We start from the raw sequence: 26,595 nt of genomic DNA, 5'->3' as shown, positions 1-26,595 counted from the left end.
GAAAATCCAACTTCGTATGAGGAAGTTATGATTTTTCGAAGTTTCGGTTTAGCAGTAGACAGCTAAAAATTCGAAATATAAATCGATCGATATTTAGCCGACGCAACTTAAACGAGAATCGAACATATCGTTAAAAGTAGCACAACGGTAAAAAGACAGGCGAAAACGGACGTCGGATGAAGAAGTTATGAATTTTTAACGGATTCTCGTCCCGGTCTGTTTAAAATAATAATATTAAAAATAAATTCAAAATCAGCCGACGAAGTCTAAACGAAAGTCGTAGAGTATGATTTTACCTACGCGTGCATATAAAGAACGTCAAAAACGGAGCTCGTATGCGAAAGTTATGAATTTTGCAAGTTTTTGGCACGAAAATCGAGAAATTGTGGATAACCGAGAAATTTCGCAGGTCACTCTTCGGACACGTCATCAGCACTTGCGAACTGCCACGTGTCACCTTCAGGTTGAACCGCAAATCGCCGTGTCAACATCGGATTGGACCGCAGCCGCGGTCCAGTAGCGAGCCCACACCTTCGCATCGGACACCCCGGAGACACCCCTTCGCATGCGTGCCTTCTCCCTATTGGACCGAAGCTTGACCAGTCAGAAGCCGCCAGATCCGAACCCTCGCACGTGGCTTCGCTGCTGACCGACGTGTGGATGCTGACTCCCCTCTCGCCTCGCCGCCTGTCCTCCTCGGCCGAACCCTCGCACCCCTATATAAAGGGTGCGAGCCTTCTCGGATGGAAGGGTTTTTCACCCCATTTTTGGCCCTTTTTCACTCCTCTCTCTTCCATAACTTCACAAACAACCCCCAAAGCCCCGGTAATGCGTCTAAAACCCGAAGCAAGCCCCGGAGCCCCGGAATTCTCGAGAATTCATCCTCTCTCCTATCGAAACTCTGCCCGATTGGAGCCGGTTTTTCGTCAAACAAACTCTTTTCCGGGAAACGAAACGCTGCCCGAATCACCGCTTATCAAAGTGAGCTCATACCCCTATAATTTACCTTTTCAATGGTTTTTAAATGCTTTTTAGGAGGGGAATACAAGTTTAAAACAATATTAAATTGTGTTAATAACTGTATGTGATAATAATCACACGAAATGTTTCCGTATGCTTTTAAGAATTACCAAATACTTCCAAAATAACGTGAAGCCATGTTAAATCTTTAAAGTCATGTAAAACTACGTTAAATTCCTTGAAAAATGTTTTATAAATTATTTCAAAGTATAAATGCCAAAATATAATCACCTTTGTATCAGGCTGAGCAAAGATGTTCATCCATGAGAATTCATGCTAATCCGATAGAACATATAAATTATAATAGGTATAATTTATGACTCAAAACTAAATATACAAGTATGATTCATGACTGTATACTTTCCAAGGAAATTACCAAAATACATTCAAATATAACAAGATATGTATAATACCTTTAATATATGAATAACGTATTAAAGAAGTAAAGATACATTCTGTCGGGTTTGCATTAGCAAAGGTACTATACAGAGTACCCGAGTTAGCAAACACGAGGTAATAATTCATAATTCAAGTAAACTATAATACACTGTTTTACAAGAAACCAGGGTTTTGATCCAAAACAAATCAAGGGTTTACACTTATCAAATACATGTTTGGAAAACTAAGAATATGCTATCAATCATTATTTCCGAATGATTGGGTTTTAATTCAAGAATATACTGTCCATCATTATTTCCGAATGATTGAGTTTTCAAAACTAATATACATGAACGTTTAATATGCTTTTTATGAGACTCTATATTCAGGTTGTTTAACTCATTTTAGACAACATAGGAAGTCCTGACATTATAACCAGAATCTCCAGCCGGGGATCGAAACAAGTGTGTGTAGATCTATATCGGGAATTGACAACCCCGCACTCAGACTGCTAGCTACAGTTTGATGAATGACAATTGTTATCACCAGTTTAAACACCCACAAAGCGTTTGTTTCAGGCCATCCGTCATAGTAAGGTTATAATAAAAAGTACTCATTAAAAAGGTATTAACAATACATTAGTGTATAAACAAATAAACGAAAGTACACCTTCAAAGTACCAGGTTATAGAATACAAAAACACAATGGTTTAATACAGTTTTCATTAACACCTGGTGGAGCCAGGCACACTCTCAGTTTCAAGTTTTCATAAAGGAATACAAATACAAAACAGTAATACAAAGAGAACGGTTTATGGGATTAAACCACTTATCCAATGGAACTTAGTCACTCAATCTCGGTAAACTAGTATAACATAAAAGACCTTTAGTGGTTAATTCTATAATTCCTTAGTTGCTACATCAGAGTTGTACATAAGTAAGGTTCGATTGACAGTGAAATGTGTGACTTCCGCCTTACTTCCTGTTCCTTGTTTGGTTGTGGGCTTAGGGCAGATACACCCATTTAACTGTCAATTCGATATTGTGTTATGTATAATCAGTATAAACTAGGTAATTATAGAGGGAAACTATTGAGGTTATCAGCTAATCACCTCAGGAGATATAGGATTTCCTGGAGAAACCAGTGAACTTATTCAAAGAACTTAGGGTATACTTAACAGAACAAAAATACTTATGAACTCACCAGCTTAAATGCTGATATACTCTTTTCAAATAACTTGTATTCTCAGGAATCCAGTAGGCAGGTACACTCCCGAAGCTTTTGAGAAGACTACCTAGTACCGTACTGCGACTCTTGTCTTCTGTTGTACCTACTTTAGTGTTTGAATATGTAATGTTTAAAAACTTATGTAAAACTTATACTTATTAATACAGTGGTTGTTTGTACTTTGATTACTATATTGCATGTGTTGTGATACTTACCTAAAGTCCTCCACCCCCGAATGTTTCCGCCATTCTGGTTTGGGGGTGCGACAGATTGGTATCAGAGAAGTGTTTATAGTGAACTCAGTATATCAGTCATAAAAGATATACAACTATAAACCCATTGGGATAAAAACACTCTGACCAAGAGTTATACTTTAAAAATATATTAATATTTTATAAATGTATAAGTACATGCAGAGGATATATACCAGAATGAGTATCACAAGAAGAACAAAACTAAAGTATTTAGATGTTGGACATTGCAGCTAAACCTAGACCGTGATGTAATCATATCTGGGATCAATATAGCCTGATCAACTATATTCATCCGGGATATGACCACCATGTGTTTAGGGGAGTGATTGTAGTGTTGCAACTGGTCTAAAACTTACCTAAGTACCAGAAGAATTCTAGAACCAAACATAAAGACTAAAATACTATGGGAGTATTTTAGGATGCTATAACAAGAAAACTGAGAACTTGTTAAGTTCTTGTATCTAGAAGTCCTAGAATCAAACTCATAACTAAAATAACATGGAGGTATGTTTCATACCTTTGGGAAAATGTTAAAAAGATTTTTTCTGATAGGTCTATAATTAATAAGTGGATGCGTTAAGGTTATATATAGCCGAGATTTTATAGACTTAGAATATGTGATTTTCACTCTACTTCCTTTTCCTTGTTTGGATGTGGTTTTAGAGTAAGATTACTTATTCAAAGGTCTATTTGATTTGGATTATATATAATCGGTACACACCATGTGATTATAGAAGGACCAGAAAGAATCACCTTCGTAAAAATTCAAAATTTTCTCATAGATTCTTTAGACATTCTCATTCTCGTATACACCCGTTAGATAAACATAGTTACTCCAGCAATCAATAGAAGAGTCAAGGAGGATCCAACATAATTTCATTAGGAGAATTCCAAGGAAAGAAACAGATAAAGTATAGAAATCATTTAGTGCCTTTACCCTATTAAGGGCACCCTATAGATACCAGGGGAGAACAAATCATTACCATCCAGAATAGAACAAAGAACAAAGGAAAACCACGCATGATTCATATGACGTGTTCGAGCACCTTTTCATCTAAGTAATAACTAGTAAATCCGTTCAACCTAGTGAGTTAGTGATTTCATTACTCACATTAGGTTTAGAGCTTATCCTCTTTTCCTGTCACAGCTAATAACAATAAATCAGATCACGGAATCCTAATTGATAGTGATTACTTCTCAAATTCATAAGTCTATTCTATGTAGGCACCGTTATGAATTGTTTTCGAATATTTTCGAAAATTGGGAAACGATATCCACCAAACGAAGGTAACTTAGTTCGGATGATACTCGGTTCCTAACCATTCTAGAAACTTATTCCTGTTCCTTACCATGACTGCATCATAGGGATGCAGGTCGAATCATTGAGAACAATATAGCAAAACAAAAGATTAATACATAAATACAAATGGTTAGAATACATCTAAAGACACGATAGTCGCTCACGAACTCATTTTCTTATCATGTAACAGAATCATGCCTCCAAAGAAGTGTAACCAACCCACCAGCGAAATACCAATCCTTCATATAGATGCGACTACGTTTCAAGTTGCGGTCACATCAGCTGTAACAGCTGTCATGGCACACCTTAATGCTAACAAAGCAAATGTTAGTAGTAATGCTATCGGTAACCCCGATCGTGGTGATGGCCAAGTACAGCCACAAGCACCTACCTGTAAGAACACCTCGAACCTTAAGCCTAATATCCTTAAACGAAAGTTCGAGAACAAGGAAGGGAATTGTTCAACTCAAGAACCTAGCAGAGGGCAACGAACTGGGGCAGTCGATACCCCCATCAGCCCTGTTATTCTAGCACCTACCAAGCCGTACTTAGGAAACCTCGCACACTGCATCAAGTACAACTACCATCATCATGGAGTTTGCCGAGAGCTGCATTGCAATAGATGCAACATGAAGGGGCATACCGCCCACATCTGTAGAACTCTGGTTGAGTTCATCACTTCAACTACCGATGTTGGAACCATTCCCACATGTCACCTTTGTGGTGAAATAGGACATTATAAGAGCGACTGTCCAACAGAGAAGAACGACGGGGGAGCAGGAGGATTTTAATCCCAATACATGGGAAAGCATCAAAGAACCCTGCTATAATTTGGTACGTTTCCAAACCCCGATAATTATCTATAATTATGATTACTCTTCCGTTCAAATTAAATCATAACACTTATATAAAAGTTTGAAACCCTAACAGGTAAGCTATGATGACTTAGTGTACACTTAAGGGTCATTTATAATTAAGATTTGTAGACTTAGAGTGAGTAATCCCGCCTGATTTCCTATTCCTTGTTTGGTTGTGGATTTAAGGTAGGGTTGCTCAGTCAACGGTCTTACCAATCTTAATTATACATGACTTGTATACACCAAGCGATTATAAAGAGACCTAGTAAGGATCGTTTCATGAAAGTTCATAATTTCAAATTATCAGGACCCTCGTATTGGTAGTACCCGCCAAGTTCGAATCAAAAGGGGTTCGTAGTGATAATAACAGAATAAAACCAGAAGCGCTGAAAACTTAGTTACATAGGATATCACCCTAGTAATCATTCATCCCAGAACGACTTAATATCTAGTTCGTCATGAAAATTCTGACATCCTCATTCGACATGGTTTGGGCTGGCCCTTACCATGTGAAAATTCTTATGCTGTATAAGAAAACTTTTCCTTAATCAGCCCTAAGATGAAATTCTTTCAATCCATAACACAAAACCCTTAGGTTTTCTCTCGTTTCAAAACTTTAGAAGTACCCATGCGAAGAGTACCCCGCCATTCTAGCCTACTCAGTAGACAGGAAACTTCAAACGAAAAGCACCGAAGTAGTCTTGGAAGTCAGTAACTACCGAAGTACCTCAATAGATCTCATAGGAAAATCATTGTACCGCAGGCCAAGTTCAAGAATAGAGACTAAGAACTCATTAAGCAAATTTATCGCTTCTAAGTTTATATACAAGAGTGGTATATAAGTTAGACTTAACAAGATTAAGGATGTGTGATTCCGCCCTATCTCCTGTTCCTTGTTTGGTTGTGGACCTGGGGCAGAGTCACCCATCTGAACGTTTTGTGAAATCTAAATTATATACGACTTGTATACAGGAGGTGATGGTAGATGAGCCAAGTATGAGTCTTATCATGAACTTCGGAGCAAAAGCCTGCATCATGTATTCTACCAAGTGGAATTCAACATGAGACCACAACAATGGGTCGAGCTACTAAATGACTACGAATTTGAAATTCGTTATCATCTCGACAAAACCAATATAGTAGCTAACACCCTAAGTCAGAAAGAGTACCCAGATCATAGTGCCACTCATGGACTATGATAACCCTTTCAAATCTCTCCACACAAAGTAAGGAGGCTCAACAGGAAGCCTTGAAACCTGAAAATGTGGCAAGTAGAGAAGATAACTAGAACGTGTGAGTGCACGGTATGCCAATATCTGTTATCTCCACTGAGATAATAGAATCATCTCCCAGTCCAGGCCGTCACTCAAAAACCTCTAGGAACCAGAGTAGTCATGATTCTATGGGATCGGCTATAGTAAAGAATGGGATATCCATTTACCAATTAGTCGAGTCCTTTAACACGCTAGCATTTAAGTTGTTCCATTCGAAACCTTATGTGGTCATAAGTACATATTCTATCTGCACTAAACCAAAGTAGGTAATACACAACTAGCTAGAGATCCAATTTCCACCCAGCACCCTCGTTGATCAGGAAATTACCCGAGAAATTACCAAAATCAAAATATGAATCAGGAAATGCCATAAAGCTTCCAGAGTTAACCAAAGAAGCTACGGCTTCGATAAAAGAAAACCCTTGGAATTCCAGGATTGATGACCTAGTCATATGAAGGTCTCACTCAGGAAGGACAAGATGCGCTTGAGAAAGCATGAAATACAAAACTCAAAGTACATAGGACCATTTGAGGTGCTTACCAGAATCGGTCTTGTACTTTTAAACTTAAACTACCACAAAAACTTAATAACATTCATCCCATATTTCACATATCAAATCTAAAGAGGTGTCTATCCGATAAAACACTTGTTATTTCACTCGATGAAATCAAGTTAAATAAAAGTCTACACTCTGTAGAAGAACAAATAAAAACCATGGATAGGGAAATCTGAAGAACCACGCTAAGTCTTATCCCGTTAGTGAAGGTTCGCTGGATTACAAACCAGAGACCTGGATTCACTTGGGAAGGAAAGATTAGACCTAGTCCATGAGTATCACTTTAGACTTAATTTCAGGACGAAATTCTCTCTAACGGGGGGGGGGGGGGGGGGGGATAATGTGACACCAGTCAAATTTTGGTCAAAAAAAATTGATCAATAATCATAATTGGGATGAACCAAGTGGTAGAGTTTGTAACAAGGTTTCCAAAAACATAAAGAACACTGAAATCCGAGTTATAACGAAGAAGTTATGACCAATCGAAAATCCGCGGTAAAACCGGCAAAACACTGTTCAATGTAAAAAGCGAATTTTCGATAAAAGGATTTTTAGCCTTAACAATCTAAATGAAACTTGTAGAATATGTTAAACCGAGAACGTTCATAAAAAGAACGTGAAAATCCGACTTCGTATGAGGAAGTTATGATTTTTCGAAGTATAGGTTTAGCAGTTGACAGCTAAAAATTCGAAATATAAATCGATCGATATTTAGCCGACGCAACTTAAACGAGAATCGAAGGTCTCGTTAAAAGTAGCACAACGGTAAAAAGACAGGCGAAAACGAACGTCGGATGAAGAAGTTATGAATTTTTAACGGATTCCCGTCCCGGTCTGTTTAAAATAATAATATTAAAAATAAATTCAAAATCAGCCGACTAAATCTAAACGAAAGTCGTAGAGTATGATTTTACCTACGCGTGCTTATAAAGAACGTCAAAAACGGAGCTCGTATGCGAAAGTTATGAATTTCGCAAGTTTTTGGCACGAAAATCGAGAAATTGTGGATAACCGAGAAATTTCGCAGGTCACTCTTCGGACATGTCATCAGCACGTGCGAACTGCCACGTGTCACCTTCGGGTTGGACCGCAAATCGCCGTGTCAACATCGGATTGGACCGCAGCCGCGGTCCAGTAGCGAGCCCACACCTTCGCATCGGACACCCCGGAGACACCCCTTCGCATGCGTGCCTTCTCCCTATTGGACCGAAGCTTGACCAATCAGAAGCCGCCAGATCCGAACCCTCGCACGTGGCTTCGCTGCTGACCGACGCGTGGCTGCTGAATCGCCTCTCGCCTCGCCACCTGTCCTCCTCGGCCGAACCCTCGCACCCCTATATAAAGGGTGCGAGCCTTCTCGGATGGAAGGGTTTTTCACCCCATTTTTGGCCCTTTTTCACTCCTCTCTCTTCCATAACTTCACAAACAACCCCCAAAGCCCCGGTAACGCGTCTAAAACCCGAAGCAAGCCCCGGAGCCCCGGAATTCTCGAGAATTCATCCTCTCTCCTATTGAAACTCTGCCCGATTGGAACCGGTTTTTCGTCAAACAAACTCTTTTCCGGGAAACGAAACGCTGCCCGAATCATCGCTTATCAAAGTGAGCTCATACCCCTATAATTTACCTTTTCAATGGTTTTTAAATGCTTTTTAGGAGGGGAATACAAGTTTAACACAATATTAAATTGTGTTAATAACTGTATGTGATAATAATCACACGAAATGTTTCCGTATGCTTTTAAGAATTACCAAATACTTCCAAAATAACGTGAAGCCATGTTAAATCTTTAAAGTCATGTAAAACTACGTTAAATTCCTTGAAAAATGTTTTATAAATTATTTCAAAATATAAATGCCAAAATATAATCACCTTTGTATCAGGCTGAGCAAAGATGTTTATCAATGAGAATTCATGCTAATCCGATATAACATATAAATTATAATAGGTATAATTTATGACTCAAAACTAAATATACAAGTATGATTCATGAATGTATACTTTCCAAGGAAATTACCAAAATACATTCAAATATAACAAGATATGTATAATACCTTTAATATATGAATAACATATTAAAGAAGTAAAGATACATTCTACCGGGTTTGCATTAGCAAAGGTACTATACATAGTACCCGAGTTAGCAAACACGAGGTAATAATTCATAATTCAAGTAAACTAGAATACACTGTTTTACAAGAAACCAGGGTTTTGATTCAAAACAAATCAAGGGTTTACACTTATCAAATACATGTTTGGAAAACTAAGAATATACTATCAATCATTATTTCCGAATGATTGAGTTTTAATTCAAGAATATACTGTCAATCATTATTTCCGAATGATTGGGTTTTCAAAACTAATATACATGAACGTTTAATATGCTTTTTATGAGACTCTATATTCAGGTTGTTTAATTCATTTTAGACAACATAGGAAGTCCTGACATTATAACCAGAATCTCCAGCCGGGGATCGAAACAAGTGTGTGTAGATCTATATCGGGAATTGACAACCCCGCACTCAGACTGCTAGCTACAGTTTGATGAGTGACAATTGTTATCACCAGTTTAAACGCCCACAAAGCGTTTGTTTCAGGCCATCCGTCATAGTAAGGTTATAATAAAAACTACTCATTAAAAAGGTATTAACAATTCGTTAGTGTATAAACAAATAAACGAAAGTACACCTTCAGAGTACCAGTTTATAGAATACAAAAACACAATGGTTTAATACAATTTTCATTAACACCTGGTGGAGCCAGGCACACTCTCAGTTTCAAGTTTTCATAAAGGAATACAAATACAAAAATAGTAATACAAAGAGAACGGTTTATGGGATTAAACCACTTATCCAATGGAACTTAGTCACTCAATCTTGGTAAACTAGTATAACATAAAAGACCTTTAGTGGTTAATTCTATAATTCCTTAGTTGCTACATCAGAGTTGTACATAAGTAAGGTTGGATTGACAGTGAAATGTGTGACTTCCGCCTTACTTCTTGTTCCTTGTTTGGTTGTGGACTTAGGGCAGATACACCCATTTAACTGTCAATTCGATATTGTGTTATGTATAATCAGTATAAACTAGGTAATTACAGAGGGAAACTATTGAGGTTATCAGCTAATCACCTCAGGAGATATAGGATTTCCTGGAGAAACCAGTGAACTTATTCAAAGAACTTAGAGTATACTTAACGAACAAAAATACTTATGAACTCACCAGCTTAAATGCTGATCTACTCTTTTCAAATAACTTTTATTCTCAGGAATCCAGTAGGCAGGTACACTCCCGAAGCTTTTGAGAAGACTACCTAGTACCGTACTGCGACTCTTGTCTTCTGCTGTACCTACTTTAGTGTTTGAATATGTAATGTTTAAACACTTATGTAAAACTTATACTTATTAATACAGTGGTTGTTTGTACTTTGATTACTATATTGCATGTGTTGTGATACTTACCTAAAGTCCTCCGCCCCCGAATGTTTCCGCCATTCTGGTTTGGGGGTGCGACAAGCATCCACACTTGTAGTACCAGACGAAGATCCAATTGGTTGTAGATTTGTCGGAAGTGTAACATTCCCAGAGATGCAAGACCACAACTCTTCATCGATTCCATTCAAATAATCTTGCATTCGATCAGACCACTGATCATAGTATTCCGGAATGAGCATAGGAATCTTCATTGAAGATCCTAGCAGATGAGAGTATGAAGTCATCGAGTTGAGATTGAAGTTCGCCATTGATATACGGAAGATAATTTTTGAGAATTTTTGAGAAATCAAAGAGAAATTGAAAGCAAATTGATGAATTGATCAGATATATCAATTAAAATACTCGATTCAACAAATCAGTTGTAGAATCAAATCACAACTGAAGATCTATAAAACTTTTTCACGTCAAAAGGTGCAAAACTTTTTGAATCAGAAATTTGATTCAAAAACCTTTTGAATCAGAGTGAAAATCAGATCACAGATTATGATTCCTGCTCTGATACCAATTGATGAAGTTATGAATCGAGAATGTAACAAATCAGAGTAACAAATATGAAATTTAACACGCGATGTAAATATGATATTGATTCAGCTCTATTATGCTTTCAAAGATTACAAAGAGAAAACTAGACAAGTTCGTACAAGACTCTTATCTAACTCTAAGTAATGTCCCTATTTATAGGAAACATGAAAGTACACAAAAAATTACATGGACTGAACAGTACGCTTCGTTACAAATGTGCCTGGTAAAATAAACTTATGACTTCGACATATTACAATCAGGTCTTCAACCCTTACAAATGTGGTGTCTCTGCACTCGAACAACGCTTCGTTACTTCTTAAAACAATTTCCCTCGACAAAACCTAGTATCAATACCATTAGGGTTTAGTCTAACATTAACCGCGACTAATTAATAGCCTAGCTATTATTATTATTATATAAGCATTAAATAACACTCAATATAATCCATAATAATAGCCCAAATAATTATTTTAAGGACCTAATAACATTACTATAATTATTTAAAAGTTATATTAAAAATTTGTGTAGGCGTAGCTCACTTACAGCAGATTTTAAAGAAAACCGGGCTTTGCTCGGAGCAGCGTTTCCGAACAGAAAGACCCTTTTTTCTCGGGACTCCGGGAGCCTCGGGGCTTCCTTTGGGTGCTAGGGGTTTTTCCTAGGGTTTAGGGGGCTTAAGATAGGCTAGAGAGAGAAAGAAACTAGAGACAGAAGTGAGAAAGGTGTGGAAAATCGGATGGCCTCGCCCTTCTATTTATAGCTGCGAGCCCTCGCTAAACCCGCTGCGTTCGGTTGATCTACGCGGGGCGTAGACACGCGTGTTGCAAGGCTGCTGGGGCGACGTGGACCTCCTCGGACCGCAGAACGAGTACGCGCAGCGTTCCCTTCGGACGCGAGGCGTTCCTCGGACGCGCTGCGTTCATCTTGTACGCGCTGCGCTTGCGAGCCAGGTGTCCGAATCCGAAGACCAGACCGTGATCAGCAAGCGACGGCCCTGATCGAGCCACGTCATCACCCCCTCTTAGTTTCGTATTTTTCTTTCCCAACTTCTAAAATTCATAACTTTCGCATACGATCTCCATTTTCGACGTTCTTTATATCCATGCGTAGGCGGGAACGTACTCAACAACTTTCGTTTAGACTTTGTTGGCTAATTTTGAATTTATTTTAAAAGTTATATTTTTTAACAGGCCGGGACAGAATTGGTCCGTTAAAAATTCATAACTTCTTCATCCGACGTCCGTTTTCGTCTGTCTTTTTATCGTTATGCTACTATTAACGAGATCTTCGACTCGCGCTTAGGTTGTGTCGGCTAAAAACCGCTCGATCTAATATTCAAACTTCGGGCTGTACACTGCTAAGCCGAAACTTCGAAAAATCATAACTTCCTCATACGAAGTCAGATTTGGGCGTTCTTTTTATGGACGCTCTCGGTTTAACGTTTTCTATGACTGTCGTTTAGATCGCTAAGGCTAAAACTCGCTCTATTGTAAATTCACTATTTACGTTTCCCGGTGCCGTGCCGGTTTTGCCGTAAAACTTCGACGGGTCATAACTTCTTCGTTATAACTCGGATTTCGGCGTTCTTTATATCTACGGAAACCTTGAGACATATTCTAAAACTTGGTTAATATTATTTATTCTAAATAATCTTTTGTCAAAAATTCTTTTTCGACCCCTATTATCTCTAAATTGACTAGCCCGGATCTACGGGCGTTACATGTGACGTGAGCAACCACTATCGATATACCATTTCTACTCATATTGCTCGTCACATAGCACCTGCAATCAATGAAAGAATTTAGGTACCCAAGGCTTTTTGGGTCCTTGGAAATTAGCTTTGAAAACAGAATGAAATGTAGAACCTTTAACCCAATCACAAACTTTAGTTTTGAGACTATCAATTAAGTCCACATCACTAGGTAAAGGATCAGAAACATAAGTTTTTGTTAGTTTGGGATTGGCACTGACACATGCCTTCATCTTTTTAGATTGAGTATGAAGACGCTTTTCTTTCGAAACCGGTTGCCAAGCTTTTACCGGAACATTCAAATCTTTTGAAGATGAGCTTTCAGTTGACGAAGTGTTCACAAACTTCTCATAAGCTTCTTGAATTTGTTTTTGAGAGTATTTCCTTGATTGATACATTCGTCCTTTTCCTTCAAGCCAATGATCAATGTTTTTGTCACGAGACAACCCTTTTGTATACGAAATGTTTAAGTTTTGTTTCCCTGAAGGATTCGAAAAATTTGGTTTTTGTGGGACGAAATCAACATTTGATTTCGGAAAAAATGCCATTGCATATCGACTTCCATCATTGTTTCCAATACTTGAATTTTGAGGAAACCGATTATGAAATTTTTGTTTTTGACAAAATCTTGATTGTTGATTATAAGAAAATTGTTGTGTTCAGGATTGATTTTGAAAGCTTTTTGAGGTATTTTTGAAATTTGTCGAAAACTTTGTATTTTGATCTTTCGAAAAATTCGTTTTTGGATAAAATTCAGATTTTGTTTTCTTTAGTTTAGCGGGATTTGTCTTTTGATCTGAATAAGATGCTGAATTTGAAGACTTGTTCTCAACAGATTTAGTCTTTGTGAATTCATACGTTTTCAATGTCAAACCATTTTGTTTCTTTCGAGACTCCATGGTATGCCAAAAGATCTTCTTTCGAGCTTGTCTTTTTGAAATTTCATTTTCTTTTGAAAACTTTTCAATTTGTTCTTTCAATTCTTTTGAATTCAATTTGACAACAATTTCATTTTCTACAACAACCTCTTTTCAACCCATTTGCGTTGTGGTTTTAGTCTTTGAAAAACATACGAATTCTTTGTTAGGTTATTTTCGACAGTGCTTTGATTTGAAAAGAATCCTTCGTCTGTTGTTTTCTTGTTGTAATCTTCGACCAATTTGTTAAATTCTGGTTTAATGTTCTCAACATTTCCAGTAGTGACAAACACTTGATTTAGAAAAACAACATCATCAGTACACTTGAAATTCAGATAAACCACTTGATTTGTTTCCAAATAATGGGCTCCTTTTTCAGACAACACTTTGTCGAAATTTTCAGTGCCCCCAAACACTTGATCAACAACCACACGTGGAATTTCACTTTCTTTCAAATCTTTGTTTGATGAGACCTTTTTGTCCGAATTGTCATCATCATTTTCATCATCACTGCTATCCGTTTGACTATCCGTTTGATGAGACCTTTTTATCCGTTTCATCATCACAATCTTTCGAAGTTGAAGGTTTGTCAGTGTCAGTCTTAACCACCAAATCCTTAAGTTTTTCTTTTCCTTTAGATTTTGATGCAACATTAATGACAGACAACTGAGAACAATCAACATCCTCAATATCACTAATTTTGCTAATATTGTCAGAGTTATCTTCAATATCGGCAAAATTAGATTGAGAATCAGATGTCGAATTCTCTGTCTTTTTCAAAATTTTGATTTGTTCTGATTTAGTCAAAGTATCATTCACAATATTAACTAATTCATTCAAATCCATACATTCATCAATTTTGACAATTCCAGAAGCATATCTATTATCAGGAATTTTGTCAAACTCAGCAATATTTTTCTCACAATCATACGAAATATTATCAACCTTCTCTCTTTAATATGATAAGAAAGGTAATAATTTCCTATGTTGTTCTTTGCTAATATCACACGAATGATGCAATGCTGTTAATTTGACATAAAGACGTTTAGCAGAATTACAGTATATATTTCGTTGAGCTAGTAAGAGTTTTACATCACTAGATAACGAATCTCTATCAACCATTATGTTCGTAACTTGCAATTCTAAACATTCTATTTTGGCAACTTTCGAATCTAACTTCTTCTGAGTCTCTAACAACTCATTGCTTAATTTCTTAGCTTCATTACTAGCAGAAACAAACAAATTATCAAAATAAGCAACAGTATCATCAAAAGCAACAATTTCAGAATCATATGCACTCAGAGGAATATTGAAAGATTGAAGAATATTACGTACCTTAGTTGTCATCGGAGACTTATCAGCAGATTTTGACACAAAACCTCGTCCCGTCACCTCTTCGTCCGAATCTTCCTTAAGCTTCGCATACATGGCTCCATGTGTAGGATTACGCATCTCTTCATCATCTGAGCCTGAAAAATCTGATACGTGCCATCATCCTCCTGTTCACCTTGAGCAACCAAAGACAAATTTTTAGCCTTTGCACGTACCTCCTCCAATCTCTCCACATGATATGCTTCATCCTTCACTCTATTCTTTTTCTCATCCTTCTTACGAAGCATGCAATCATTCGCTAAATGATTTTCTCTGTTGCAATAATGGCAATCCATTCCCGAATTTCCTTTCTGTTTCTTCTCATACTTCTTCTTCTCCTCTCCTCCAGCCTTGTTCACAAAACTTCCTTTACCCTCACTTTGCTTCACTTTTGGATTAAAAGGTTTCTTGAAAAACTTTTTTACTCGATTGTTCGAGTAAAAATCTATTGCCTCATCATCCGAATTCATGATAAACCCTTCTTCATCATCAGAATCACCTTTTTCGACTGCTTCCTTTTCAGACACTTTAGAGACAAGTGCCAATGGACCTCCCAAGCTAAGATTCAACTCTTCAGCCATTCCGTTCTTTACGGAGTCCCATCACGAATATGAGATTGAATTACATAGCAGACCTCGTGATTCCATAACGATTGCATTTGTAAATCAACTCATTCAGCCTATCATAGTAACTTTCGATTGTTTCACCATCCTTTTGCTTGAAATCCTTCAATTTGATCAAACAATGCTTAACTGAATTGATTTTCGTCTTCTCGCTACCTTGAAACTTTTCTTTGAGATTATTCCAGATGTCTTTTACAGTTGTACAACTCCTGACATAGTTATACACAACTTGAGGGAATGCACCACGTAACTCCCTTATGCATCGTTTTTCAAGTTTCTTCATTCGATCAGATTGAGCATCCACACTTGTAGTACCAGACGAAGATCCAATTGGTTGTAGATTTGTCGGAAGTGTAACATTCCCAGAGATACAAGACCACAACTCTTCATCGATTCCATTCAAATAATATTGCATTCGATCAGACCACTTATCATAGTATTTCGGAATGAGCATAGGAATCTTTGTTGAATATCCTAGCAGATGAGAGTATGAAGTCATCGAGTTGAGATTGAAGTTCGCCATTGATATACAGAACATAATTTTTGAGAATTTTTGAGAAACGAAAGAGAAATTGAAAGCAAATTGCTGAATTGATCAGATATATCAATTAAAATACTCGATTCAACAAATTAGTTGCAGAATCAAATCACAACTGAAGATCTATAAAACTTTTTCACGTCAAAAGGTGCATAACTTTTTGAATCAGAAATTTGATTCAAAAACCTTTTGAATCAGAGTCAAAATCAGATCACAGATTATGATTCCTGCTCTGATACCAATTGATGAAGTGATGAATCAAGAATGTAACAAATCAGAGTAACAAATATGAAATTTAACACGCGATGTAAATATGATCTTGATTCAGCTCTATTATGCTTTCAAAGATTACAAAAAGAAAACTAGACAAGTTCGTACAAGACTCTTATCTAACTCTAAGTAATGTCCCTATTTATAGGAAACATGAAAGCACACAAAAAATTACATGGACTGAACAGTACGCTTCGTTACAAATGTGCCTTGTAAAATAAACTTATGACTTCGACATATTACAATCAGGTCTTCAACCCTTACATTAACTGAAACTGGTACATGGGGTTGGCCATACTGAGTGGGTATTTCTTCCTCATTGGTGTAACATCCGGACTCCCAGGTATATTATTTACGTGTTTAATTTTGGGATTTATCGAGTGACTCGACGAGTTGTGAGTCAAAGTCGTTGAGTAGAGTCAAGTTGACTGTGTGGGATTAATGAGCGGACTCGACGAGTCAGAGAGCTGACTCGCCGAGTAGGTGTTGTGTAGTGAGCCCTAAATCCCCGGGTTTGGGGCCTATATAAGGGAACGTATAGCCTCATTTGAGGCTCATCAGCTGCCCAAAATTCTTGTGTGAAACCCTAAAAGTGTGTGGTGAACTATGAGAGTCTCCAAGCTAATCTTGAGAAATTTTAATGCATATTTTGAGGAGAAGGGGAGTTGTCCAATAAGGAACAAGGAGGAGCTGTTGGATCAAGGGTCAATTCGTCCAAAGCATCAAGGGGAAGGTAAAAAGCCTGCTCCTTTATCATTCTTATGGTTAGATCTCATGATTTTGGAAGGTTAGGGTTTATACCACCTTTATTTGGGACTTCGAGCTTACAGAGTTGTCTTGAGGTTTAGACCTCAGATCTGGACCTTGTGAGGTACCTAGAATCCAAAGGTCCCAACTTTATTCACCCATATGAAGGATATGTTGGATTAGGTGTCTAAGTTCATAACTATTTCTGGGTTGTACTTGACCCGACCCGGCATGGTCCATTTGGGTTGCATGGCATCATGCATTTGGATAGACTAAATGAGAGAAATAACACTTGTGGTTTATTAATATATTATAAGTTCTAATATATTTAATAATATTATTTAATTAGTATTGATCAAGAATTAATCTAGAATTAATTAAGTGATCGAAAGCAGACTAATTAAATATATGGGTTGATTGTGTAAATCATCCATACTTGTATAGTGGGCTAGATGCTCCATGGATTATCAAGTTGGGCTAAGGTCCATAGGATGTTCCATGGATGCTCCATGGGAGTTACAAACCCATGGGTCATGGAAATGAAGAGCCATGTTACATTAGGGTTTACATGGTGTAACCCTAAGTGTAACACACTATATAAAGAACATGACATCCACCAAAGTCGGTCACTAGAAAGAATAGTGAGGGAAAACGGAATTTAGAAGTGTTCTACATTCTCTCAAAGTTATTCCAAAGCATTTGGTGTTGTGTGAAACATTTGAGGCATCACACTTGGGGTGCTAGGATCACCAGGTTTTTCAAGGAATCAAATCAATTAAAAGGTATGTAATTCTAACCATCATTTATGTTTAAAGTTCCCATGTATGCTAGATAGGATTATGAACCTTGGAAAAAGTATTTTGCATGTATTTTATTCAAATATAGATCCAAGGTTTCTAGGGTTGCATGTACACCTTAGGAGTGTTAGAATGCTCAAAACCCAACAGTGGTATCAGAGCCTAGGCTTGTTTGTTTGATACTTGATGCAACATAGTGAAAAAAGTCGAATTTCATGCTGTCTGCATAAGGGACTCGCCGACTCCATGGGGGGACTCGACGAGTCCAAGCTTAAAATCAACCAACTCGGCGAGTCAGTCCGTGCACTCGACGAGTTGGTCAGTCAGAGTGCAGATTTTCGACTTTTGCTGCTGGAAATGGACTAGAAACATTACCCTAAACTGTTTTGGTGTTTTAAAACTTGTTTTTGATGGTGTAATGGTTGTTCTAATCCATTTACAATGGCTAATATCAAAATTACATGATTATATGTGTTCATATGTTCTTGAAATTTTGATATGACTATTCATGTTCTTATGAGTTCTTGATAGATCATAGGAATTACTTGTTTAATGCTTAATTCATGATCTTTATGTGTTTTAATGGAGTCCATAACTTCTCCTTAAGTTATGGATAACCAAAAGTCACTTTGTATTGAATCCATTAAAAGAACACATAAGTTACAAAAATGAAGGGTCTTCATTTTAATAACTCATAAGTTATGAATTAAAAGGTTATGTAAAGTTACAAAACTTGCCCTCAAGTTTTGGAACATGTAAAGTCATCTAGTAAACTTTAGTTCCAACCCTTACAATTTTAAAAGTTAAAATTCAACCCTTATACTTATAATAGTATAAGTTAATAATATATATATATATATATATATATATATATATATATATATATGTATATAATATTACATATATATATATATATATATATATATATAATATTATATATATATATATATATATATATATATATATATATATATATATATACATATATATATATGTATAAGATCAAGTCGTCTTACCTTTAGTAGGCCTCAATCACGAAGCCGGTCTATAAGGGGGGTATAAGGTTGTTGCCTATAAAATGACAGCTTAATGGGTGTCCACTCTCACCCACCGCTTCCTTGACTGGTGGAGGGTCGTTATCCGAATGGGTAGGAAAAAATGTCTTATAAAATTCTCATTAAAAGTATAATGATTAGTATTAAGTAACTAAATGTTTTATTAAATTCCCAATCTTATTTACTTTAGGAAAAAATGTGAATAAGGTGCTAATCCATGAAATTACGCTTTACACTTTGTTTAATTCGTTGGTGGAGCGTGTGTGGTTAACCGGCACACTAACTTGGACTTAACAAGGTAGGTAAAGGGTGACTTAAAGTTTATTATAGGTCGGTGGAGCGCATGTGGTTAACCGTCACATCGATTGAGTGATAAACATTAAGGGTACCAAGTTATTTGCATGGTTACTTCACACCTCGTTTTGTGATCCTCGGCATCCCAGTCACAAAACTTGGAGGGCACACTCGAGATTGAAACATGCCATTGATAAATTCAATGAATCTCAAAAGATCTAGGAGTTTCAAATCCAATTAAATCCTAATAAATTATTTCGTTTTTCATGGTGGAAATTGGTGAATCGTCATTCGCCTACCTTCAAATATTCTATAACTTGGATTACGACATCCCTCTTCCAAGTTATAAAATATTGTGTTGGGTCCTAGCCTTAATATTTCAACTTGGGTGTTATATTCAGGATTTAAATCAACTAACTTGAACTTCTCCCATTGTAGATGTCTGGTTTAGACATTTATGATCTTCCAAAATCTCTTGTAACTTTACTTCCTCCACCTCCTCTAATTATACTCCCTTACCCACAAGTTCAAGGTCACTCAAGCCCTATTGGCAAGCAAGGTCTATGTGTGATCACATCTTGGAGATGAAGTCACATATTGACAAGCCGGGAGAGTTGGGTGTCAAAGTCTTAAGAAAGTTAGATGTTCAATCACTTTCTAAGTCACATAGCGAGTTCCTTTGGGACCATTATAAAACAGACTATGACATGAACCTTAATGATCTTATCTATTTGCTTGGTGTTGCTAAATCAGAAATGATTTGAGGACTAGTAAAGCAAATTTGATTAGAAGATCAACTTCCTAAACCTTCAATGGACATTGACAATGGTAACATTGGATACCCAGTAAAAGCTTTCTCTTCCCAATGGAAAGGGATCGGCCATAGTCAACTCGGTTGACCAAATGGTAAAGAGAATGGCTAAGTATAAGATAGTCCTACCGAAGGGTTCATTTGTGTCTATTGACATTGACAATGGACATTGACAATGGTAACATTGGATACCTAGTAAAAGCTTTCTCTTCCCAATGGAAAGGGATCGACCATAGTCAACTCGGTTGACCAAATGGTAAAGAGAATGGCTAAGTATAAGATAGTCCTACCAAAGGGTCCATATGTGTCTATTGCCAAAGGAAGGGCATTGATTGCGAAGCTGCTTATTTTACCTGAAAGATCATAAGGTTGATCAAGTCAAGAAGTTTGTCTCTACTTCAAGCCAAGTCCACTATCTGACTTTGTTAAGTTTCTATTAAGAGATTCTTATTACATGATGTGACTGGGTCACATGTTGATGTTTTAAGAATCAAAGAAAAGTGAAGAGACATATAGGAAGTATATGCTGATTCTGATCACGAAGATGGATCTTGATTGCATGGTTCACTGATCAGAATTTTGAGTTGTTGCTTAGGAGTTATGATATATTGCTTAGGAATAGATAACAACAAGTTTTTCATATGCTTTTGCTCTGCAAGGATAAGTTTTTTCCGCAAAGTTTTAAAAATTTTCTAAGTATCCTTACAATGGCATTTGGGAAAAAATTGTCGCTTATATGATTCCATTGATAGCAATATTGGAGAATGGATTTGTTTCTTTCATATGTGGTAGTGTCTAAATTTACCAAATAAGGAAAGATTCTCATCACCCAAGGTTTTAGTTGGATAGAAACTTGGAAATCATGCAAGTTGTACAGTATGATGAATGAGAATTTTCATCTTTGGAAAATTTAAGACTAATTCCTTGTGAGTCAAGTGAAGGACTAAGGGAACGAGTACACATTCTGGTGCACTGATCAAGTCCACCACAAAAGATCGATAAGACTATTCGTCATGATTTACTAAAGTTTAGTAAATATGATTATACTTACAAGTTTAAGTATAATTCTGAAACATTGTAAAAGTCTTCATGTATGGCAGAACGAATGAGATGAATCAAATTATGCAGAAGGATAAAAGTTTCTCAAATCTGAAAAGATGGGAGAGTACTTTAGTATCATGTTTTGTGATCATCTTAATGATTAAGAAACCATATCACAATTAGTCCTCTAAAGACATCTTAGTGCATTCTTATGACTAAGAAAAGGAATCTTGAATTGTAGGAATGGTTAAATCAAGAAGATGAGTCATACTTCGTTCCAAAACAAGTCTTAGAGTCATACTCCAAGACTGTAAGTTGAGTGACATATCTTAAAGAAAGGTTTATAACACTTGTGAAATGTAAGAGTAAAAGTGTCTTAGTCTTGTACATTTGGAATTGATAAGTTGTGATGTTTTGGATAAAACAAAGACCAACTAAGGACAATTGTGTGAAGTGTTTGTCTTGATAAAGAATCCGCACTATCTCTTCAATATTTGTCAAGAGAATCTTATATGTCAAGAGGACAGTGGGAGTCTTAAAGATCTTGAATAGTTTCAAGAACTAATCAAGAGTAAACCTATTGTTAATCATTAGCACACAACTTGAGGTTTATAATCTATTGGGTTGACATTTCTGTGCCCATTCCAGTAAAGTTGACATTTGAGTTCTACATGTTCTCAATTGTTTGCATAACTACTTGGAACCAATTGCAGGCCATGTACTGCCAGGTGGCGAGAAGTTAAGATTGCACAAGTTCAATCCACATGAGTTTGGATCTGTCACTAACCTAGTCTTGTGATTATGGTTTTGACAAATTCACGTGGATAAGAACACATACACCTTAAAATCTAAGGGTGATAAGGTTTATCTCCGATTCATGAAAATGATGGTGAGGAAACGCTTTCACTAAGTAGATTTTAAGTAGATAGCAATTGTGATATTTGCATTCTCAAAGTCGTTAGTGGAGCGTGTGTGGTTAACTGGCACACTAACATGGACTTGTGAGAAATAGAAAAGGTCTAAACAATTGAGACTATGATTACGGCATCCCATTTCATAGTGCTATAATTGTTTGGACACACATGTGTGCTATTAAGGAAAGGTGTATGATTTGGATAAAGTTTATCAAAGCATCTCTTATTAGAAATCTGAACTTTGGTAAGAAGGTCAATAGAGTATTGATTTCTAGAAGTCCATCTGATTTCTGAGTACATGTCAAAGCTAGTGGGAGCATAAGTTTCATGCTAGTAATCATCATGCAAGTGGGAGCATGATAATTATGATAAGTGTTGGATTCAACCCACGCTCGGTCATATGCTAATAATCATCATGCAAGTGGGAGCATGATAATTATGATAAGTGTTGGATGCTAATAACCATCCACAGTCGGTCATATGTTGGAAGTAGATATGAATTAAGATGTCATGGGTTGGATTGTAGAGGTCTAAGATGTTGGACAAAGTGTTGCTACAACACTCATGAGTGCTCATAAGTTCTGAGTATTGGATTCAACCCACGCTCACTGGTATCACTTCATGGAACCTTATCTCGAGTGATCGTGAGACGGTAATATCATATAAGTCTTCAAACCTAGAGATATGACTTGTTGCCTATGAGTTAGTTAGCATTGATCGTACGAAAACGCATTGGTAACTCGATGTTATAAAATGTACCTTTGTGTGTGATTCAACAAGTAGTAGAACAAGCATATGAGTCGAAGTTTCTCTGTTCCTTCTTGGATTAGAAGCGATATCTAGGCCCCTCGATGATTTTGTTTTGACCTATGTATCGGGCCCGGTCAGAACTATGTTAATATGTTCACTTAGGTTCTATGTCAAACAAATCGGAAATCGGGAAACAAACTGCTGGACAATAAGTAAGACATTGTTCCATGTATTTGTCCGTCAGATATCTAGAACAGAGGATTATATGATCACTTATCTAAAATGGCGTATCATCATCATCTCATTTCCGCGAGACGTTGAAAGAGCTACGATTGCTGATCGGTTCCTAAAGTCATACTTGCAGTTATAGTTATTAGACTTATCCAAGTGGGAGACTGTTGGATTAGGTGTCTAAGTTCATAACTATTTCTGGGTTGTACTTGACCCGACCCAGCATAGTTCATTTGGGTTGCATGGCATCATGCATTTGGATAGACTAAATGAGCGAAATAACAGTTGTGGTTTATTAATATATTATAAGTTCTAATATATTTAATAATATTATTTAATTAGTATTGATCAAGAATTAATCTAGAATTAATTCAGTGATCAAAAGGAGACTAATTAAATATATGGGTTGATTGTGTAAATCATCCATACTTGTATAGTGGGCTAGATGCTCCATGGATTATCAAGTTGGGCTAAGGTCCATAGGATGCTCCTGATGGGTTTTGAGCATTCTAACACTTCCTAAGTGTACATGTAACCCTAATAACCTTGGATCTATGTTTGTCTAATAATCATGCAAATTTGAATTCCAAGGTTATATTCCTATCTAGCATACATGGGGAACATTTTTAACTTGAATGAAAGATAGAATAACTTACCTTGTTGTTGATTATGATCCTTGAAACCTTGTGAGCCTAGCACCCCAAGTGTGATGCCTCACGTGCTTCACACAAAACCAAATGCTTTTGGAATGACTTTAGAGGGAATACACACTTCTAAAATCGGCCTAGCCCTCTTGTTTCTTATGTGTCGCCGATTTTGGTGGAGAATGGGTTTCTTATATAGTGTTGACACATCTAGGGTTACACCATGTAAACCCTAATGTGTCATGACTCTTCATTTCCATGACCCATGGGTTTGTAACTCCCATGGAGCATCCATGGAGCATCCTATGGGTGGAACCCAACTTGATAATCCATGGAGCCTCTTAGCCCACTATATAAGATATGGAAGATTTACATAATCTACCCATATATTTAATTACTCATCTTTTGATCACTTAATTAATCCTAGATTAATTCTTGATTAATACTAATTAAATAATACTATTAATATATTAGAACTTATAATATATTAATAAACCACAAGTGTTATTTCTCTCATTTAGTCTATCTAAATGCATGATGCCATGCAACCCAAATGGACCATGCCGGGTCGGGTCAAGTACATACCAGAAATAGTTATGGACTTAGACACCTTATCCAACAGTCTCCCACTTGGATAAGTCTAATAACTATAACTGCAAGTATGACTTCAGGAACCGATCAGCAATCGTACCTCTTTTCAAGGTTTCTTGGAACTAAGAAGATGATGATACGCCATTTCAGATAAGTGATCATATAATCCTCTGTTCTAGATATCAACCGGACAAATACATGGAACAGTGTCTTACTTTGTGTCCAGCAGTTTGTTTCCCGATTTCCGATTTGTTTGACATAGAACTCAATTGAGCACATCAACTTAGTTCTGACCGGGCCTGGTACATAGGTCAAAACAAAATCATCGAGGGGCCCATATATCATCTTCTAATCCAAGAAGGAACAGATAAACTTCGACTCATATGTTTGTTCTACTACTCATTGAATTATACACAAGAGCACGTTTTATAACATCGAGTTACCAATGCGTTTTCGTACAATCAATGCATAACCAACTCATAAGTAACAAATCATATATCTAGGTTTGAAGACTTATATGATATTACCGTCTCACGATCACTCGAGATAAATTCCATGAAGTGATTCCAGTGAGCGTGGGTTGAGTCCAATGCTCAGAACTTATGAGAACTCATGAGTGTTGTAGCCATGTCCAACAACTTAGACCTCTGCAACCAATCATGACAGTCTTGATTCATACCTACTTCTGACATATGACCGATTGTGGAGGTTCGAATAATATGATATACCAAACATAATTATTCTGGAAGTCAAAACATGCAAAAGAAATATAGTAAACGATCGACAAGAGATAGCAACACTTTACTCATAAATAAAACACCTTTTATTCATCATCTAATGTCAATTACACTTTACAAATTTCAAGGTTATCTAACTACTAAATCTAATATCATCCTTCAGCCCTATGCTCCGAGCATGCTGGAGATGCTTAACCCGAGTCAGTCCTTTCGTGAGGGGATCTGCTGGATTCTCATCCGATGATACCCTCTTTGCCACGAGGAGTCCTTCTTCTATTCGATGTCTGATGAAATGGTATTTTATGTCGATGTGTCTGGATCTCCCGTGATCCCTTGGTTCCTTGGCAAAGGTAACTGCACTTTCACTATCACAGAAAATTTCCATTGGCTCTTTAATAGCTGGTACAACTCCAAGGTCTCCAATGAAGTTCTTCAGCCATATCGCCTCCTTTGCTGCCTCGGTAGCTGCTATATACTCTGATTCGCAAGTTGAATCAGCCACTGTCTCTTGCGTGGAACTCTTCCAAGAAATTGCTCCTCCATTTAAGGTAAAGACCCAGCCTGACTGAGAGCGGAAATTATCCCTATCAGTCTGAAAGCTAGTATCACTATACCCTACAACTCTCAAGTCTTCAGTCCCACCGAGGGTAAGGACCCAGTCCTTAGTCCTCCGTAGGTATTTGAGGATATTCTTTACCGCAGTCCAGTGTGCCTTGCCAGGGTTCCCCTGATACCTGCTAACCATGCTCAAAGCAAAGGCTACATCAGGTCGAGTACACGTCATAGCATACATCATCGATCCTACAGCCGAAGCATAAGGTATTCGACTCATTTCTGCTATCTCAGCCTCAGTACTAGGGCTTTGTGTCTTACTCAATCTGGCATTACTCTGGATGGGTAAATCTCCTTTCTTGGAGTCCTGCATGCCGAATCTCTTCAACACCTTATCCAAGTAAGTACTCTGACTAAGTCCAATTAGTCTTTTACTCCGGTCTCTCAAGATCCTTATCCCTAGAATATAGGCAGCTTCTCCTAGGTCCTTCATAGAGAAACACTTCCCAAACCAGGACTTAACTTCCTGCAGAGTTGGGATGTCATTTCCTATGAGTAGTTTGTCATCCACATACAATACCAAAAAGCTAACTATACTCCCACTAGCCTTGACATATACACAAGATTCATCTTCACTCCTAGAAAAGCTAAATTCCTTGACTTTCTCATCAAAGCAAAGATTCCATCTGCGAGGTGCTTGCTTTAACCCATAAATGGATTTCTCAAGCTTACACGCTCTATTAGGGTACTCTGTGTTGACAAAACCCTCTGGCTGACTCATGTAAACATCCTCAGCCAACTTTCCATTAAGGAAAGCGGTTTTGACATCCATTTGTCATATTTCAGAGTCATGAAATGCGGCTATGGCTAACAGAACCCTAATATACTTAATCTTGGCCACTGGAGAAAAGGTATCATCATAATCAACTCCCGGAGTTTGTGAGAAACCCTTTGCAACCAGTCGTGCCTTATAAGTGTGTACATTACCATCCATGTCGGTCTTCTTCTTGAAGATCCATTTGCACCCTACAGTCTTACGACCTGGTACATTCTCAACCAAGTTCCAAACTTGATTGTCATAC

The sequence above is a fragment of the Lactuca virosa genome, chromosome 4, assembly GCF_052849685.1.
Source record: "Lactuca virosa cultivar CGN04683 chromosome 4, Lactuca_virosa_CGN04683_v6, whole genome shotgun sequence".
In the NCBI taxonomy this organism is placed as follows: Eukaryota; Viridiplantae; Streptophyta; class Magnoliopsida; order Asterales; family Asteraceae; genus Lactuca; species Lactuca virosa.
The sequence above is the reverse complement of the archived record's forward strand: the minus strand, read 5'-3'. Positions refer to the sequence as shown.